We start from the raw sequence: 7,500 nt of genomic DNA, 5'->3' as shown, positions 1-7,500 counted from the left end.
CAGGAATCTTAAATTCCAGTCTAGCAGGTATAGGCAACCAGTGGAGATCCCTCAAAATAGGGGTCATATGGTCAGATGGACGAGCTCCCACAATCAGCCTAGCCGCAATATTCTGAACTCTTTGTAGCTTAGCAAGTTCGTAGGAGGGCAGACCATATAGGACACTGTTACAATAGTCTAGATACGAAATAACAACTGCATTTACCAATCACTTAAGTGGGTCCGGAGGTAGAGTTAATGAAGAAGAAAGCTTTTTTACAAAGATCATTGATATGGCTGGATAAGGTGAAATTAGCGTCCATGATAACTCCAAGGTTTCGGGTCTTTGATGTAATGTCCACAGGGACTACAGCAACCATGGACGGAGGTCCTAGTGAGGGATCAAGTAGGAGGGTGATTTAAAATTCTATTTCTTTTTAATTGAGAGCTATGGGATTAGGTGACGTGAAGTGGGAGAGAGGTAAGAACCAGCCCAGTGCCTAGAAGTACCAGTGGCAGCAAGGTTCAGTGCATGCACTCTTCACATCAAGGGACTGACTGGATAATCAACTGTCATACTTACTTCCACTCCAAACATACACTGCAGGGAAGGAAAGCAGGGTAGAGTCAAAGGTGTGGAAGAAACATGCAGGCAATAGGAATGGGCGACACTAAGCACATTTCGTGGTAGCTTTCAGGGGGTGAAAGTACAGAAAGTTTTGAAGTGGGCCATAACTGAGCCCTTTGGCTGGATTTTGATCTGGGCCAAATGCAATGGAGACACACTCATTTGAAAAGCAGAGCTATTTTAAGTTTTACTTGGGACTTAAGATCCAACTACACATACTAGTGCCACAAGAATAGCACTTTTTTCAAAACAATGGCAAAGGATGGATTGTTCATGTTTATAGAAATTAACTTCACCGCTTGCAGGCTTGCAATACAAGACTGAAGGACTACTACCGTAAGAATTTCTAGAATTTATTTGCCAGCTAAATCTAGGGTTCAACCCCCCTCCCCCCAAAAGGCATACCCTCTTTATTGAACTCTTTGTCTTGCCAGGGGTTGGGAAAGTTTATTAGTAAAACAGAGAAGTGGGGAATTTGAGGTTGATGTTGTGTGCCCTAGTGCTTGCACCCTGTTGGGGAATGATAGAAAGACTTCGAGCCAAGGACAGCAATGAAAAGTGATGAATTTTCTCTTCTTCTCTCTAAAGTGTTTTTATACCTATGCCGACCACTTCCTTTAAGATATAGGTGAAGTTGCTCAAACTTCAACATACAGGCCCCATGCAGGGATCAAATATGCCTTCCTTAAGCCCTTTATACATGCCTCTATGACTGGGTGAAGAAAGGACACTCAAAGCTTTATTCTGATGAAATACTAGGATTATCCTTCTTACAAAAAAGCCATATTCTTCACCACATGCAGTGAACATATCATTTTTATCTTTCACATGTGAGGATATGAGTGTCGTCATGGTAACTAACGTGATTATCCAATAAAACGCGAGCTTCCCCTTCATTGTAAGATACTCTTGTTCTGTAATACAGTTCTTCTCTACTACATAAACATTTTTTGCACAATTTGGCATGATCATGATTTGTTTTTCATAACTTTCATATCTTGTTTCATGTTACACAACATACGTGTTGTAGCGTTTGGTGACAACTTTTTCACTGTTTCGAAAATGAACAAAACAAGTTGTTTTTAATCTAGGCATTTCATCAATATCTATGTAATAAAAATAATGTTACATGGCCACTTGGGGATACGATATCTTGTCATACTGATAGTACCTCTCATGGGTGAGGACAGGGAACGAGTGAGGGATACTGAAGCACTGGGCTCAAGGGCGACCGTTGAAGGGTCAAACTGTCACATGCCAAACAACTGTTTTGGCGAGAACTTAGCGTGCAGGAATTGATTTTACTGATTGATTAAAGGCAGGTATCAAAGAAACCATCTGTGATTGACGATGATTTAATTGACGATAATCGAACGTAAACTGAAATGCAATTATGCGGTGAATAAACTGCTTATTAATAAAAGATGCTGCAATTCAAAGACGAGAAAATCAAGAGTCAACCAATAAACAGCATGCAATCCAATCATAGTTACATTCCTACTAGGTTTGTGTAAAACTCTACCAAATGCGACAAGGCAAACATGGAAAATTAAAATACACGATTAACAAACTAAACAATTTAAGTCATAGTTTGAGTAACCCAGCGATGGACTAGCATCCCATCCAGGGGGGAGTACAAATACTCCTAGTCGCTTCATGCTACGGAAACCGGGGATAAGCTCTGGCTTGTTGGGCCACTGGCTCCGAAACGCTTACCTTGAGTAACTTGAGCTTGTAAGGTACAATTTGGATATACTCGAAGAGGTGCCAATGCCAGCACCTGACATTAAAGAGGGGATTAACATCATGCAACTAGAGAAATCTGTAGGTTTCGTTAAATACATTACACAAAACACCTAAAATAAAGTTGACGAAGGGATAGTAAAACGTTTTAACTATCTACAAAAACAACTGCTGTGACAAAACAGGGAGGGCGTTGTCGCTTGCTATTCTTGAGCAGCTCTCAAATCGGAGAAAGGTAAACCAACACATCGGTTACAGCTTGTACTCTATAAATAACCAAACTGATTCTGGCAATAATACAACTATGATCACAAAACTGAAAACCTAAGGGACCGGTCATCTATCAGACGGGGGTGGGGTGGGGTGGGCTGGTGCATTTTAATTTTCCTATACATAATTTCCCGTGGGCCTGTTCCTGCCACTGCATGACAAAATGTGGCTCCCCTTTGAGTCTGCACATGAAATAAGATGACCCGCCCTCAACCACAGAAACAGTTTTAATACAACTAAAATAAAACTCAATGAACTTTTCAAAGAAAATAGTGAATAGCCCTCCTCCCAGATCTAGTAGTTGTCACTGTGATCTGAGTATCATCCCCTTCCTCATCATTTTCATACTAAATTAATATTTGAGCATGCTATGGCTAAAAATTACAATCGCTTAAAAAAGCCATGAGCTATGAGTTGAACACAAGTTGAAGTTAGGGGAGGCGGACCCGCACATGAAAGGGGCAGGGATGTCATCTCGGTTAGGGGTGTAAAATTCTGATTTTGGTCTCATTTAATAATAATAATAATAATAATAATAATAATAATAATAATAATAATAATAATATTTAGGGTGTTCTTGGCAAAATGCCATCATTTATAGCAGTGAAGGTCTCGTTTAGGATTGCACACGAAGAAATATAAAAAATATATGTAATATATAGCTTTAGCCAAACCTAAAGGCGGAGCTCCCTAGTTATTTATTCTTACTGCCTTCAGGGTTAGTGAAAATAAAAGGTTTTTGAATTGTCCGCGTTTTGGTGTTTCCGGTTACTTCTTAATTAATTAAATCACTTTCTTTGCTTTTTTCTAAAGAAAAATTCAGTGCCTAAATTGCGAAGAACCGACATTGCATGAACCATGAAGCGATGAGTGCAGTAACGGTTTTTCAAGTGAAATTTACTTTGGAATTCACCAGTTTGACAATGAATTTGTCCTTGAATCGCAGGAGTTTTAAAAGAAAACAAGCACACCCTCAGAGAGCAAATGGAAAAGGAAAAAAGCCATTTCGGAGTCAACTGTCAATAACCAGCTAGCAAATAGGAATCACGTTATTGGCTCGTATTTTAGAGAAAAACAAACAAATCAACTATTTCTTTATGTCCAAAAGAGTACAGATAATTGTTATTTCATTCAAGTTGACAATAACAATTCGAGGTTCATTCCTGAACAAAGGAAAAAACGATTAAACCACTTTTTTAAAAATATGCATCCGTAAAAATAACAAATGGTTTAGTGCCCAAGGAAAGACTTTGTGGAGTAATGTCATCTCCCACCAAGTTTGAGCTATTACTGGTATTCTGTTTTTTTGTTGTCGTTCTCTTTCTTTCTCCTTTTGTTTCTGTTCTAATCACAGGTCCTCCAGGCATCATGCAACCTTATCAGAGCTCCTAAAGATATGCCAAAAATTGCAACACAGAGAAAAAAGAAGCTCTAAACAAAATAAAAATAGACACTCAGCTTTGAGTTTATATCCCTCTGATGCTTGATTTGAATCGATGTCGTCATGACTATCATACCAAAATTTCGTGCACCGATAGGTTACCATATTTTCTTAACTGTGGTGCTCCGCGCACTGAGCTCCGCTAATACGTTTTAAATTTTGTCTCTCTTAGGGGTAACAAAAAACTTGGGCCTAACCCAGATTGGTCTCCTTTAGGGGTTTAATTCAAAATTTCCGAAAAGCATCCCTGTCCCTTTGTCCCCCACGAAGGTCCAGTACTCTGTTGGTTCAGATGCTTTTTGACTGACCGCAAACAACACGTTGTCTTTCGAGGAACTGACTCATCTCAGTCTTTCGTAATATCGGGGGTCCCACAGGGCACGATCTTAGGCCTAATTTAATTATTTTGTTCCTAATTTATGCTTATCTGTGCCGATAAGCGATCAGGGTGCAGTTAAAAAACAGGGGCTTGGTTTTTTGGGGGGTCTAAAAAGGAATGTGATATTCCTTCCTTGCGTTCTACTTCTCCTACCCCTACCTGATCTTCTCCATTACCTCTATCCTACCCCAACCTGTATACTGCTCTTGGTAACTGAAAATCTGAGAGACCAATATTTATAAATCTTGTATTAAACAAGTCAATGTATTGCGGAATGAATCATTAAAGAACATCACTGTTTTTTTGTTACAAAATCTAGTCCTACTATGTGAAAGACAGGAAAGGGTTTAGCTCTGAGGAAGGCCTAATGCTCAAAATGTAAGCTTTCAAATTTCTTTACAGTGGTCAATTATTTACCACATCAACTCACTTGATAAACCCTTTTCTTTATTTCACTTTCCCACGGACACACCACCACAGCTTCTTTACAATCTATTAGTAACCCCTTTACCCTACATGTGAAAGAACGCTTTACTTTCAATAACCATGACCCAATATCCTTAACCCAATGACCAACACAACGGTTGTTTTAGACTAAATACTTGAAATAAGTTACTCCAATTACTACAATGTGTGCCAAAGGAAAGGAAAGGAAAGGAACTTTATTTAAGTGTCTTGTGGTTCTAGTGCTGGAGCACTAACTGGGGACACTGTAAACTGAAATTAGCAATTAACACAAATCAACTCAAATGTTGGTTTTTGAGGAGAGGGGAAACCGGAGTACCCGGAGTAAACCCCTTGATGCAAAGTAGAGAACCAACAAATTCAACCCACATATAACACCGGATCCGGGAATCGAACCCGGGCCACATTGGTGGGATGATGCTCTCACCACTGCACCATCCCTGCACCCTTCGATCCCTTAATACCTTACCCAGAATGCAGTGTCTGACACTTGCAGACTGCAGACTAATCCAGACTAACAGTTATTGAAAGATAACCATTAATTTTTAAAATGGTAGCTTACATGGAGACTTAAATATATACTGTTTATCAGCGCTAATCAAATGGGTGCTTGGACTTAAATACAATGTACTGTTTATCAGCGCTATTTGTGGACAGTCTGCAGTATGTGACCTCTGCAGTTGTCATACACCCCCTGCAATCCTAACTGTTTCAAATAACACAGTGCACAGCCTAATTGAAAGCTTGACCCTAATTCCCAAACTTTGGGCAGTGTCCCTAACCTTACAGTAAATGAATGCAAACCGTTGAAAGTGCTTAAGCCAAATCACCAAGCTGAGCATGTGACCCTAGTCACTAAAATTATTTCTTGGTCTTTTATAGCACCAGAGACAACAATCTACCAGAATAATCTTATGATTTCTCTACTTTATTTTATGCATACTCCACAAACAGTTCCACTTAATTACAGAAAGATATCCAACTACATGTATGTTAAAATGGGTGGTGTCATTAAAAAAAAATTAAACTGGTTTGAAAAAAATATGGACTGCTTCAAAAATTCTGGACTTAAATAGACCTCTTTAGCTTGTACATTTTGTTTTCCCATTTCAGACCACGTGATGTTACTCTAGGGAAAACTTTCTTTCAAATGTCGTCCTATGCACGTGAATATGTACGCATAACTTATGAAAAAACAAAAGGAAAATTCCCTTGAGAACATCACGTGGTCTGAAATGGGAAAACAAAAGGTACAAGCTAAAGAGGTCTATTCAAAAGTTCTGGACCAGTTTAAAAAAGTCTGGTCGGACCGGTTTAAAAATTCTTTACTTGTTCAAAAAAAATTAAACCAGAGGTCAAAATTGAACTACATGTACAACATAAACACTGCTGTGACATCAACACGAATTTTGATTGGTTATGTGTTGTCAAACGTGTGTTTTGATTAGCTGGTCGGAAATATAGGCATGTATCAAGAAAATCTGCTTCAATCTAGAAGTAAAAAAAAAGCATTTTCCTTCATTTCTTAAATTACTTTTGAGAAATATTTTATGAAAACAATAGAGGACTTTTTTCCGACTTTACATATCTTCGTCTAAACATCAGGGGGAGTTGGGAGAATTCGAAACAGTTATGCAAAAGCGAGACGCAGTCCAAGGTTTGCTTAACTATCTCGAATCTCCCAACTTCCCCTCATGTTTAGATGAGACTATGTAAACACAGGAAATATCCTCTATTGCTTAAATAGAACATACTTTGCAAAAAAGGATAACTGTAGAGTTTAAGGGACAGGAGAAATGACTATTTGAAGAGGTCTATAGCAACGGTTTGGTAGTTCAGTAAGAGCCACCCACATTAATCAAGAACATCCATATATTGGTTGGTACAATGGCAAGATGAACCAAACGATTAGCAATAAAAAAGAGAAAGGGTAAAATAGACCTAATTGAGCATGATCTTTATCGCAAATGGCAAAAGTTAAACTTCATTTTTGCTGTTTTTACAGTTTTGCGAAAATATTATGCATTCTTAAACTGTGATTAAGAGATTGTTTCCCTATAAAAAAAATGCTAATTGAGGCAGGACAAACATAATTTAACACTAATTGAACGACACTGAAGAAAACACACTAAGATCCGCTTACAGAGATGGTAAGTAAAATGTGATTACATCTATGAAGCTTCCTTAATATTTAAGGATTCTACAAAGTTCTATTAACTTCTTAACTCTATATATTTAACTTTCATTACATGTACCTTCCATTATCGCCTCTAGGAGGTTATAATCTATTCAAAGTTTTTGTAAGCAATATTAAACTTGAGCAACTGATCGCAGTCAGTTGCAACGTGTTATGTAACAAAGGGCTACCAAAAGGAATTGCAACAAAAAAAGGTCATGTGCGCTTTTCTAATGTTACGAAGAAACCCTGAATTGTATAACCTATGTTGTGTATACTTAACTTAAAACTGAATGCTCCTCAATCATTCATGACAATAAATCGAAGCGGAAAGGAACAATACAACAGCAATATTAAACAATAAATAATTCTATGAGGGCGCACTGGATATGAAGTGATAGATGACCAACGAGGTGCGT

The 7,500-nt window shown here is 38.2% G+C and overlaps 1 protein-coding gene across 4 annotated transcripts in view; it reads right to left on the bottom strand.

The window, feature by feature from the left end:
- Window positions 1–7,500, bottom strand: part of LOC137984012 (NLR family CARD domain-containing protein 3-like) — an 86,648-nt gene that overhangs the window by 33,411 nt on the left and 45,737 nt on the right. The gene's annotated exons all lie outside the window — the stretch shown is intronic.

This window comes from Montipora foliosa, chromosome 13, assembly GCF_036669935.1.
Source record: "Montipora foliosa isolate CH-2021 chromosome 13, ASM3666993v2, whole genome shotgun sequence".
Classification (NCBI taxonomy): Eukaryota; Metazoa; Cnidaria; class Anthozoa; order Scleractinia; family Acroporidae; genus Montipora; species Montipora foliosa.
The sequence above is the reverse complement of the archived record's forward strand: the minus strand, read 5'-3'. Positions and strand labels throughout refer to the sequence as shown.